Below are 13854 nucleotides of genomic sequence, written 5' to 3' on the forward strand. Positions count from 1 at the left end.
GCGAGGCATAACCATGCATTTTTTTCACTGATGTGAACCTGTATTTTTGAGTCCTTTAAAAATCATATCTCCAAACAGGATAAACCATCAACGGATTCATTAATCATGCCATCATTAAATGTTTCTTGCAGAACCCTAGTTCCACAGAATGTACTAAAATTAAAATTATGAAACAAAAAGAAAACCCTAATTATAAATAATACAAAATACAAAACAATCGTAATAAAAAGAACTGATTATTGAAATTTTAGACACCATCATCAGACCTTTTTTCTGAGTAATGTAACAACATTAGAAGAAAAACCCTAGTAGTTTTAATAAAACTGAAAAGAATCAAACGTAATCCTGATTGCGAAAGATTAAACAAAAGAAAAAACAGATAAACCCCTAATTTCAAAGAACACAACAAAATCATATCAAAAAAGAAGAAATTATTTAAATTTAAGACAAATCAGATGAAAATACCTTGCTTCTGAGTAGTATAACACCATCGGAAGAAAATACCCATTTTCATAGTAATGTAACAACATCATGAGAGAAACCCTAGTTTTAAAGAAACTGAAAAAAAAAAAAATCAGAAGAAAATCCTAATTTCGAAAATTAAAGAAAAAACAGACAAAACCCTAAAGTTAATGAAATCAACAAAATCAAACGAAATAGGCAAAATTTACGAATATGAGAGCATGAGATGAAATTAATTAGAACTTCGAACGATTTAAAAAGACAATGCCCTGATTCGTAAGATGATCAAAAGAAAAAACCCTGATATAAGAGAAAGAAAGAACACCCATAGTCAGTCTATTAGAAAGCCATGGGTTAAAAGAAGAGAGACAGAGTAATGAAAAATGGGATAGAGTAGTATGCTTATTTATAGGTTTGCATTGCGTTACTTTAACGCGGTGCAACGGTCTAATTCAAAAGCGGTGATTTTCGAGCCTCCTAACTTCATTTTATTTATTTTAATTTTAATTTTAATCAATACTATACATTAAAAGAAAAGATTTATTGAGTTATATTAAAACATCAATTTCTAATCTACACCATTGAATCCTAAAAAAGACAACCATTACCCTTACTTCATCACCATTGGATCTAATTATAACCTTATAACTATTTTCAATACCCACTTTTCCCTAAATACCCTTCAATAAACAGACACGGGCAAGAGTTCTGCAGCACAAACACCCATTCATTATTACACACACAAACTCAAAATTAGGGTTATGCGCTTTTTCTTTCGCCTAATCGACGATTTGGCAAGGTTAATTCATCAATAAATTGATCGCATATGTCACTTCATCTATTTCGCCGATGCTAAGTTTGATTCGAATTTGCGGGTTGAACAATAATGAACAAGGTATTCTTTATTGATCGATTAATAACTCAGTATCCTAATTTGGGATTTTACGATGGTCTACACATAATGAATTGAATGGTAATCTGGAATTTTTTGTTCTGCTATTTATGCCGATTAATTTTAATCGTAATATATTCAATTGAATCCAAATCTGAATCGAAATCTGATATTTTTTTTACGCTCTGTTTTTGGCTATTAAATTGAGAGGTTTTGAACTGCTATTTTTTGCTACTCAATTTAACCTTAATTGAGGTATGAATATGAATATTTTTTACATATCGTATAAATGAACTATGTATTTACATATGTATACTGGATACTGTATTTAGAGGTCTGAATATATGAATATAATGAATTTTTACATATACGTTAACTGGATTATGTATATGTATTTAGAAGTATACTGGATTGTTGATATTGCTTTAAACATGCATATTATTCGACGCAATATCATTTATATTTCATAGGTTTTTACTGTTTACTAAGACATTCAAATGTATAAATCACGAGAAAACGACAAAAGATAATACGAGCTCGAAGTTTGAAGAAAAGACGATAAACGATGGATTTAAACCAAATATATGTCGAGATAACATTACCCGAATACAAGTTCAAGATGAGCAAAGAATAAAAGTTCAAATGAAAAGTTCCAAATCGATAAACGTCAACGCGGGATCAAAAGAGAACAAAACATAAAATAAAAACAAAGAAAACTGTCGGCTGTTCTTACGCGAATCGTGTGGCAACCTACGCGAAACGCGTAGTATTTAACTCTTACGCGGATCGTGTGGACTCCTACGCGAAACGCGTAATATCCAGTCCAGATCCAGATTCAACAGCAAATGGGACGGTTACTTTTATGTTTTAATATTCATTCTTTTTCAAGTGGTACAGCAAGGACATCAACTTTTGACCTACTACACATGTTATAATACGGAGTACTCTTACAAAAAGAAGGCAGAGAAAAATAGAGAAGGAGTACACACATACATTTTCAAGGAGACTACACACACAAAAAATTATTAATTACTATCATTTATTTTTAAGTATTCTGTACCAAATTAATTTTCAAGTTTGAAGAGTTAGGATAGTTTCAAATATTAAGGGTGTATTGTTCGTGATTAAGGTATTATTGTACGCGCAAAATGGGTGTTATTATTGTAATTTTTCTACCATTGAAGTTAATGAAAGTGAAGAATTTTTAGTAAGTATATTCTGTTAAAAATTATTGTTATTAGTTTTTATAGTTATTGTTATGTTTGCATATTTATATTTTTATGTTTACCCTAGTATAATGAGTAGCTAATTTCCTTAGTGTTTGCTTAGATGTAGAGCCCCTAGTGAAATGGATTGTTATCATTTGTAAAAATTAAAATGTAACTTTAGTATTTTTAATATTGAGCCTAATTAAAAGAACCATTATTATGTATTTGGATATTTAACCCTTGTCACTTAATTTGTTAGATTAAAATAACGAAAGTTGTTTTTATTTATATAAATTAAGCTTCAACATTAAAAGTGATCTAGACGAACTTATAACTAATTTACTAACACTAAATTAAAAAGTAAGGTTCGGTGGTTTGGGTAATATCACTAGTCATATAATAGTGAAATTGTAAAAAGGGAAACCGTTATGATTTGGGTTTTGGCGAAGGTCAAAACTGGGTTGGGTCTCAATTTAAATACTTAAGGAGTAGTAACTATCTAAATATAATCCAATGAAAATTAGATTTAATTTAGTTAGTCAAAACTTATTATTTTTTCGAAAGGAAAATATAAGTTTTATACTAAACATTTTAATACGAGCTTAAACTTAAAACAATCCATGGACCTAGAGGTGACACATTTAAGTAAACACTCCCTTTTATTTTATAAATCATTATTATTATTATTTACGTTCATTTATTCAGTAAAGTTAAAAGTAAAATAAAAAAAATATTACACAACATTATATTCCAGTTTATTCGTCACTGTTTTGTCACCTGGATTATAACATACGCGGATCGCGTATATCTCTACACGATACGCGTACATATTAAACCATACGCGAAACGCGTATTATACTACGCGAAACGCGTAAGTATAATACGGGTACTGTACGAACTAGGTTAAAATCTAGGGTTTTAATTATTTTATTATTATACTTAAGTAATTAATATATAATTTGTATTAGTTATTATAAATTATTTAATACATGTTTTAATCCTACTAATCAGTGTTAAAAATAATACTTTATAATTAGTAATTAGTTTATAATTAGTTAATTATTATAATTCCTATTAAATTGTATTAATTTCATTAAAACATGTCATTTAGTTAATTTAAATAAATTTATATTATAATTGCTCAAAACAAAATTCTAATCATATAGTTTTATTAAAAGTTATTATTTTACTAATTACCATTTAGTAATAAAATTGTTACATCATAATTAGTATAATTTCATTTAATTCACTTTTTAGTTAATAATTGTAATCTTGTAATCTTGTAATTTTATTTTTGAAGTAAATTAGTTAAGTTATTTTCCATTATTGTTATATTATAAATTCCTAATCCAAAACCCCCTTTAAATAAGTTTGACTTCAAAGATTATTAAAAACCATTAAACACTCCATCTCCCTGTGGAACGAATCGGATTTACCTACAAACTAAACTACACGAATAGGACTAGTTGCCTATATATGTGTGAAATCAACCTGAATTCATTAAAACACCATATATACAATAAATCAATTCGTGTAACAAAACAACTCAAATCCGTTCATAAATAAAGGTTGGGTTTCGAACCATCAACTTTTTGGCGCCGCTGCCGGGGAGTTGGCAGTTAAATAAATAGATAATTTTTCTGATTCGTAGTAGTAGTTGGATTTGTACGTGGACCGGGTTGTTGGATCACCAATTTTATTGGTCAATAGAAGGATCCTGCCCCTCTGCTGCATCTTTTGGCTATTCGAAACGTGGGCAAAATCAGAAGGAAAATCTGTTTGTTTAAGGGTTTTTATCATTGTTTTTATGTTATTCGATCCTCTCGAGGAAATTCATTTCCAAGAAAGTTCAAAGTTTATGAATAAATCCTTTAGTTCTTTGTACAATTTCCCAATTGTATGATCCTTTCAGAAAATCCTAAACTCGTTAAACTTAATCCGGAACCGCAAAGAATTAATAAAGGACAAAAACAACAAAAAGAAGCAGGAAGTACTAGTAATTTTAAAACACAGAAAAACACTAAAAAAGAAACAAGTAAGTAACACTAGAAAAGCTTTTGGTGTTATGATCTCATAATAGAAATTAATGCATGAACTTACGTTCCTCCAACACTGAATTAACTCCTTCATATCCTGAACCCGAAAGGGAATTCCACGAACGCTTAAGAGCTCAAGAAGTAGAATCTCTTGCTGAGAATTTACAATCACTTTCCTTAGAATCTGACTCTGAACCAGTTATCCAACCAATCATAGAGCCATTTATTAAAGAAGAAGAATAGATGGCGGCTAAAAATCAAACGATGGAAGCATTAATGAAGGCAACAAGAACAGGTCAAGGCCACGCAATTATTCAACCCACTATGACTGACGGTTTTGAAATAAAAGGTCAATTTCTCCACACGGTGACTAATACATGTCAATTCGGTGGAGCCCCAAATGAGGATGCTAACGAGCATCTTCATAAGTTTGTAAGCATTTGCAAGCTTTTCAAAATCAAAGATGTCACCGATGAAATTGCATGTTTAAAAAATCTTTCCATGGTCCTTAAAGGATGATGCAAGAGATTGGCTAGACTCATTACCAGAAGGTTATATTGAAGACTGGAATGATATGATGGATAAGTTTTTGTCAGAATTCTTTCCTGCTTCAAAAGCAGCAAAATTGCAAAGTGATATAAACCACTTTATGCAAAAGCCTAATGAAACTCTTTATGAAGCTTGGACCCGATTCAACAAAATGCTTAGGGTATGTCCTCAACACGGGTTGAATACATTCCAAAAGGTCCAAATATTCTATAAAGGAGTCAATGTGGCAACTAGAAAAGATATAGATGTTGCAGTCGGAGGTTCGATCATGAAGAAAATACCTAAAGACGCTCACACAATCATTGCCGATATAGCAGCCCATTCCCATAATTGGCATCAAGAGATGGAATTCCCTAGATCATCAAAGATTGCTAGTATCGAAAGTAATGATGAAATTGCTTCTTTAAAAGTCCAAATAGCAAATCAAGTAAGGCAAATTGAGAAGGTAACCAAAGAAATGCACGCTATCAGAGTAGGGTGTGAACTGTGCCAAGGTCCCCATCTTACTAGAGATTGTGATCAAAGTACAATGGAAGAGCAAGCAAATTTCTTAGGTTACTTGCGAAAAGGTGAAATGAATTTCAATGATTTTCCAGCAATAGAAGCAAACAACCGAAAATATCCTCCTATAAACAGCTATCAAATAGGAGGACCTTCAGGTTCAAATAATAATAACTATCAAGGAGGAAATCCAGGTTACCAAAATAACCGGAATTTTCCAAATCAAAATCAAAGAAATGCACCACCAGGTTACAATCACTTAAATAACCGAAATCAACCTCAACGAATTTATCAAAATAATTTCCAACACAATCAACCACAACCACAAGCACTCATACAACCACAACCCGAGAAGAAATCTGGTTTAGAAGATCTCTTGAGAGATTTTATGGTTAAGCACGAGCAAAATGCAGAGCTCCAAACTCAGCAAATTCGAAATCAATAAGCCAAAATTCAGAATTTAGAAAGAGATGTTGGAAGGATCTCACAGTTACTATCAGAGAGACCACCAGGTACTCTCCCCTCAAATACTCAAGTGAATCCCAACAACAACCAAACAAGAAATGAGCATGTAAATGCTATAACTACTAGAAGTGGTTTAACTATTAACCCGGAGACTCTAAAGTCCCCGGAAGTTCCTTTATCTCCTTCTATTTTACAAGTACCGGTTGATAAAAATGAGCAAGTTGACAACGAACAAGAAAAAGATGATCCACCAGAGGTCATATCGAAGAAAAGTGAAGAACCACCAATAAAGGTGTATAAGGAACCTATTCCATACCCAAAAGCATTGAAGAAAGATAGACTCGCGAGTCGATATCAGAAATTTGCGGACATGATCAAGCAAATTAGCATTAACATGCCACTCGCAGAGGTTCTTAGGGATATGCCCAATTACGGGAAGTTTTTGAAAGATCTCATATCTTCGAAGGGTAAATACCACGACGTTTCTGCCACATTCCTCCATGAGGAGTGTTCGGCCATCTTGAAGAAACAAAATGTACCTTCAAAATTGGGAGACCCGAGTAGTTTTATCATTCCATGTATGATGGGTGATTCGGTAGTGTACGATGCACTAGCCGACCTAGGTGCAAATGTTAACCTAATGCCTTACTCGTTATATTTAAAACTTGACTTAGGAGACTTAAAACTAACCCGGATGGGTATTCGATTAGCAAACCAATCATTTGATACTCCCATAGGTATAGCCGAGGATATTCTTGTAAAAGTTGGCTCACTTATCTTTCCCTTCGACTTTGTTATTCTAGAAATGCAAGAGGACACAAAAGTTCCTATCATTTTAGGACGTCCTTTCCTTAACACTGCAGATGCTATCATTAATGTCCAAAAAGAACAATTGAGTCTAGGTGTGGGAAACGAGAGAATAATTTGTCACATTGACAAAGCCATGAAAAGACCCACTTCCACCGATGACTCTTGTTTTCAAATTGATGTTATAGATCTTTGTGTCGAGAATGAATTGCAGGAGCTACTGGAAATTGATATCCCGGGGTTAGCCCCGGTAAGTGAGAATGAATACTTCAATATTGATAAAGATTTTGATGAGTTGATGAAGGTGATCACGGATGACGAGACCATCAAAGAAGAAATTCCCAAGGAAGAGGAATCGTTTGAGGAAATCAAGAATGAAGATAGATTCCGTATAAAGAATTCCTTGAAAGAACCACCCGTACTAGAGCTTAAAGAGCTACCCAAACACTTGGAGTATGCTTATCTCGAAGGTACATCTCAATTACTGGTAATTATTGCTTCACATCTTTCCGGTAACGAGAAGGATAGGTTAATCTCTGTTTTAAAAACCCATAAAAAGGCTATAGCCTGGAAAACAATCGACATTCCAGGGATAAACCCGTCTTATTGTACACATAAAATTCTCCTTGAGAATGACTTCAAACCAGTAGTACAAAGACAACGCAGGCTAAATCCCAACATGAAAGAGGTTGTTAAAAAGGAGGTAGTCAATCTTCTTGACGCCGGGTTAATCTATCCCATCTCCGATTGTCCTTGGGTTAGTCCAGTACAAGTAGTACCCAAAAAGGGGGGTACAACCGTTATTCTAAATGAAAAGGACGAACTCGTTCCAACTAGAACGGTTACCGGCTGGAGAGTCAGTATTGATTACAGACGTCTCAATGATGCCACAAGAAAGGATCATTTTCCGTTACCTTTTATTGATCAAATGATTGAACGATTAGCGGGGAAAGAATATTATTGCTTTCTAGATGGTTTCTCCGGTTACTTCCAAATTCCAATTGATCCCAACGACCAAGAAAAGACCACATTCACTTGTCCTTTTGGTACCTTTGCCTATCGCCGCATGCCGTTTGGTTTATGCAATGCACCCGGAACCTTTCAAAGGTGCATTATGGCAATTTTCGATGATATGGTAGAGGATTGTATGGAAGTCTTCGTGGATGACTTTTCCGTTTTTGCAGATTCCTTTGAATCGTGTCTTTTTAACCTTGAACGTATGCTTATCCGATGTGAGAAAGCAAATTTGGTCCTAAATAGGGAAAAATGCCACTTCATGGTAAAGGAGGGCATTGTACTTGGTCACAAAATATCTCGTGCGGGAATAGAGGTAGATAAAGCTAAAATTGAAGTTATATCTAAGCTACCTAAACCGTCGAATGTTAAGGCCATTAGAAGCTTTCTTGGTCACGCGGGATTCTATAGGCGATTTATCAAAGATTTTTCTAAAATCGCCCGCCCATTGACCAAGCTTCTTGAAAAGGATGCTCCATTTGACTTTGATTCTAATTGCGAAAATGCATTCTCGATTCTAAAGTCAAAACTCACACAAGCTCCCATTATCGTATCTCCGGATTGGAGTATGCCATTTGAGCTAATGTGTGACGCAAGCGACTATGCCTTAGGTGCTGTCTTAGGACAACGACCCGATAATCATTTTCTTCCAATTTATTATGCAAGCAAAACGCTAACGGGGGCTCAAATTAATTATACCACCACGGAAAAGGAGCTCCTAGCGGTTGTTTATGCGTTTGATAAATTTCGGTCATATTTGGTGTTGTCCAAGACCATTGTTTACACGGACCATTCGGCACTTAGGTACTTATTCTCGAAACTAGATGCAAAGCATCGTCTCATACGTTGGGTTCTTTTACTTCAAGAATTTGACATTGAGATACGTGACAAGAAAGGAGCCGAGAATCTAGCTGCCGACCATTTATCCCGACTTGAAAACCCTGAATTAGATAAACTCGATGATACAATCATCAAGGACACATTTCCGGACGAATCTCTAATGAGGGTTGACAAGGAATCTGAAATCCCATGGTTTGCTCATTTTGCAAACTATCTTGCTTCAGGCATTCTTCAAAAAGGACTTTCTTACCAACAAAAGAAGAAATTCTTTGCGGATTTGAAATCCTATTTCTGGGAACACCCCGACCTATTTCGTGTTGGTGCAGATCAAATAATTCGCCGTTGTGTGTACGGACAAGAGGCTCAACAAATTTTTGAGCATTGCCATCAAGGGCCCACCGGCGGTCATTTCGGACCAAACCACACTGCAAGAAAAATCCTTGACTCGGGCTTTTATTGGCCCACGATCTTTAAAGATGCCCATAATTTCGTTCGAACTTGTAATGCATGCCAACGAACGGGTAACATCACAAAAAAGGATGAGATGCCTCAAACCGGCATTCAAGTTTGTGAAATCTTTGATATTTGGGGAATCGATTTCATGGGACCATTTCCAAGTTCCCATAAGTGCAAGTACATCCTAGTAGCCGTTGACTATGTATCCAAGTGGGCTGAAGCAAAAGCTTTGCCTACAAATGATGCTAGGGTGGTGGTGAACTTCTTGAAAAATCTCTTCTCACGCTTTGGAATCCCAAAGGCGCTCATATCCGACCGAGGAACACATTTTGCCAACAACCTTCTTGAAAAGGTGTTGAAGAAGTATGGCGTAACTCATCGTTTCTCTACTCCGTACCACCCGCAAACAAGTGGTCAAGTGGAGAATACGAATCGTGCCTTGAAACGCATACTTGAGAAAACGGTTACTAACAACCCTAAGATTTGGCAACGCAAGTTAGACGACGCGTTGTGGGCTTTTAGGACTGCGTATAAAACACCAAACGGTACCACACCCTTTAGACTTGTATATGGTAAAGCATGTCATCTACCTGTCGAAGTTGAACACAAGGCATATTGGGCTCTGAGAGTGTGTAATACTGACCTTGTGCAAGCCGGAGAAAATCGTTTCTTACAACTTCACGAACTAGATGAATTAAGATTACAAGCATATGAAAATTCTAAAACATACAAAGATAAAACTAAAAAATGGCACGATGCACGATTAAAAAAGAAAGAATTTGAACAAGGGGATAAAGTATTAGCATTCCAATCACGTTTCAAGTTTTCACCTGGTAAACTTAGATCCCGATGGACTGGACCATATATAATAAAATAGGTTTTTCCATCTGGATATGCAGAATTATATAGCAAAGACGGTGGAACTTTCAAAGTGAACGGTCATCGACTCAAATTATACCTTGAAGGAATCAATACTACGGAAAGAGACGAGATCACATTCTACTTTAAGGACAAGTAAATTCAGGGTAACTTTAAGGTTTTAAACTCCATTCTCGATTTTTATTTTTATCTTTAAGAGTGGGGTTAGATTGGTCTTTCCCTAGCAGACCCTAAAGAACTAGTCTTCTCCCTCCATTCTACCTTTTTATTTTCTTCTTTTCGTTTTTATTTATTGTTTATTTTCAAGATGCGCAATCAATATGTCTACAACCACTTCTTTTTAATGTGCGATAAAATTTTACCGAAAGATGTGGTGTTAGATATAAAGAGAAGATGCGATCAGGCGAGTAAAGAAATAAGGCAAGAACTTAACGAGAAAAATTATGCCAAAGGAAAATCAAAATCAGCTAAGAAACGTCGAGCGCGTCATTTGGGCAAATGTGTAAAATGTGGAAAACCAGCTCATTATGGAAATTGTCCAAAGAACCAGACAGACTCTAATTTCGAGTACGTAACCTTATGCCGAGAAGGACTTTTTAAATGTTCAAAGGAAAACTCTTAAACCAGCGAGGTTACGCCTACGAAGCCATGGGGGGTGAAATGATGCGTCTACACTACGAGGCGAGTCAACGCGGTTTCACAATCTAAGTCTTTTTCTCGCCAATTGTATTTTTGTGCATTTTTTGTATTTTTGTGCATTTTTGTATTTTTTGAATTTTTGTGTGTTTATGTTTTGGTGTGTTTTAGTTTGTATTTATTTGCTGTGATGTTATTAAAAAGGGTCTACCGTTTAAAATTGATAAACCTTGAGTTTAACCTGTTTTCATTGAAAACGATAATGCTAAGTATAATAACTGAATTGTCGTTCTTCAAATTGCACGAAATTTATTATTGGATTCATAATATATCTTTTATATGTTAAACCACCAAAAACAGAAGAAAAATCAAAACTTCTAAAATTATACTTTTTTATCAATAACTGTAAAAATATATAACTTATAAACCTTTGTCGTGGGTAATGATAGGTGTAACAACCGAGATTGTCTCTACCTAGTTGATAGGAAACAAAGTTTTAAGTTTGAAAATTAGTTGGTTTAAAAGTATATATAAAAAAAAATATAGTGTGTATTTTAAATTCATTTAATTTTTATTTTTCATGTACTTGTTTTTAATTCTAAATATTAATTTTCTTTTATAAATTTTTTTTTTAAAATAAAAAAATAAAAAAATTGGAGTGTTTTATTTTCAAGTTGTTTTTGAAAAATATTAAAACGTTAACTTTTGAAGTATTAAATTATAAATTAAAATTGAAAATTTATAAACGGATAAAGACTAGGTGTACCAACCGAAATTTCCGTTACATCAATTATAAATTTAAAATTGATATTTTGAAATTTAAATGCTTATAAAGTTGAAAAAAAAAGGGCTAATACTTACGCGAACCGTGTGGTATACCACACGAAATGCGTACAATCGAAAACTGCGCGAAACGCGTAACCCCACGCGAAACGCGTAGGTTAAAATACAAAAAAACAAATCTGTCGAATTCTGCTTCTCCTTCCCATTATTATTATTGTTTTTGCTGCTGTGAAGACGAGAAGAACACCCGAATTCTACCAAAATCACACCCAAAACTCAATTAAACACTCTCAATCTCATCCAATTCATCTACCTTTTAACATGCCGAGATTGGTAAGGGTCCTCAACCCATTTTACCACTTGTTCTTCAAATTTTTCATTAATTATTTATATAGCTTTAATCCGAATTTTATGCTTGTTATTGATAAATTTAGCTTAATTATTAATATGGCTATGTTGTAAGCATGAATATAAACCCGATTAGCATAAAAATTTGATGTTTAATTGACTATTGAAAAATTAGGGTTTATACAAATTGAGGAGCTGCTATAAATTGTGTTATTTTGGTTACAATTAGATATTTTTAGTTGTGTTGATAGTAGTTAGAACCCTTGAACATAAGTTTGATTGTTTGATTTTGTGATTTTATTTTTAGTGTAAATTTGATACTTTTTTTGTAATTGTCATGAATCAAGTGTGTATTGTGATGATGATTAGAAGCTGGTTTATACACAATGTGATTGAATTGGATTATATATACTTAGCTCATTACGTATTTCCATTTGTGATTCACATTTTTGTTTTTGAAACTTGATTTTTGATTAGGAATTTTTGATTTATTTTTGTTTGTTTTTATTTGTTGTTAAGATATTGATTCATGTGGTGTTGAAACAAGCTTGTATGTCAAGAATAAATTCGTTGCTAACATTAACATACCCAATTGGGACGGTTCTCTTATTTTAAAATGTTATGCAGGGATTATTCAGAATGAGAGCTGTTAACCAACAGCAAGGGGAAGAACAAGTAATCCCAGAAATGGAACAACAACTACAGAATCTACACCCAAACCTGAGATTTCCTGATGATGTACCTAATCGATTACAAAAGGTTAAGGACTTACTTTCTCTGGTCACTAGAAACATCTCTCCAGTATACGTTGTGGACTGGGCTCCTTTAGGACCACCAGTCAATTTAGATTTGCAAATAAAGGGAATTTTAAACCAAAGTTTTACAAATGAATTTGGAATGACTTTGGTTTTTAATGATTTTGAGAGATTGTTTAGTTTAAATAGCCCTGTATACAGAGAATGGTGTTTAGAATTCTACTCTATCGTTAGAATAAGTTTACACCCAGAAAATATTGATGATATTAATTTTCTACAATTTAGGCTGGGTGGGGTAGATAGAGCAATGTCCCTAAGTGACGTGACTACCGCATTAGGGATTTACACCGTAGACGAGATGATAGCTCCCGGTTTTAGGGAATATATTTTTACAGGGGCTAGATATACAGGTAACTATGATTCTGGTTTAGTCTGGCGATCTTTCACTAATAGAAATACATATGAGCCAGGCCAGGAATCTTATCTAAAGATCACTGATGTTCGCTTCAGAATAATTCATAAGTTTATAGCGAACACAATAAACCAAAGGTCATTTACTAATACAGATAAAATTAATTATATTGACCTTTGGTACTTGGATGCGATCAGAGATAGGGATACATTTATTAGTATACCCTATGGAGTTGCTTACTTTTTGGCCCATTTTGGTAAGGGTGCTCGAGGGACGAGTGACATGTCGGGGGGTCACTATATCACGTGTCTAGGAAGCTGGTTCGGACTCGACCCTAGTGAATCAGAACCTCCAATCCAACCGGTAAATCAAGCTGTTAGAACTTTAGGATTGGACGTGTATAGGACGGCTAAGGCCATACAAGTGAGGGGTGGGGTAATTAGTTTGAGACGGCAAGAAGTAGTCGCTCACGCTCCTATGGAGGAGGATGAGGAACCCGCTAGGGAAACTAGGAGGAGACGAAGACAGCCAGATGAGGCTAGTACGTCTAACGTAGGTGTTTCTGATTTCGATATGCTACAAAATTCGTTTAATTCATTGAGTTTAGATTTAAGGAACTCGTATGATAATTGGGGACGGAGATCAGAAGAACAGTACACTAGTTTGTCTAGGCAAATAGGGGATATTAGGCATACCCAACTAGCCCAGGATACTATGTTAGAAAACATCCGCTACGATCAGAGGGGCCAGGGAGCACAGTTAGAGTGGGCGCATCATCAGGCTTATTTATACGCAGCTAACCCACAACAAT

General features: G+C 34.5%; 1 long non-coding RNA gene across 2 annotated transcripts in view; it reads left to right on the plus strand.

The window, feature by feature from the left end:
- Positions 1-1161: 1161 nt before the first annotated feature.
- The window catches only part of LOC139855574 (uncharacterized), a 60647-nt gene continuing 47954 nt past the window's right edge, over positions 1162-13854 (plus strand). For both annotated transcript variants that reach the window (XR_011761487.1, XR_011761489.1), the window contains exon 1: positions 1162-1357. This is a non-coding gene — a long non-coding RNA (uncharacterized lncRNA). The remainder of the gene's footprint in view (positions 1358-13854) is intronic.

Source organism: Rutidosis leptorrhynchoides, chromosome 1 (genome assembly GCF_046630445.1).
Source record: "Rutidosis leptorrhynchoides isolate AG116_Rl617_1_P2 chromosome 1, CSIRO_AGI_Rlap_v1, whole genome shotgun sequence".
In the NCBI taxonomy this organism is placed as follows: domain Eukaryota; kingdom Viridiplantae; phylum Streptophyta; class Magnoliopsida; order Asterales; family Asteraceae; genus Rutidosis; species Rutidosis leptorrhynchoides.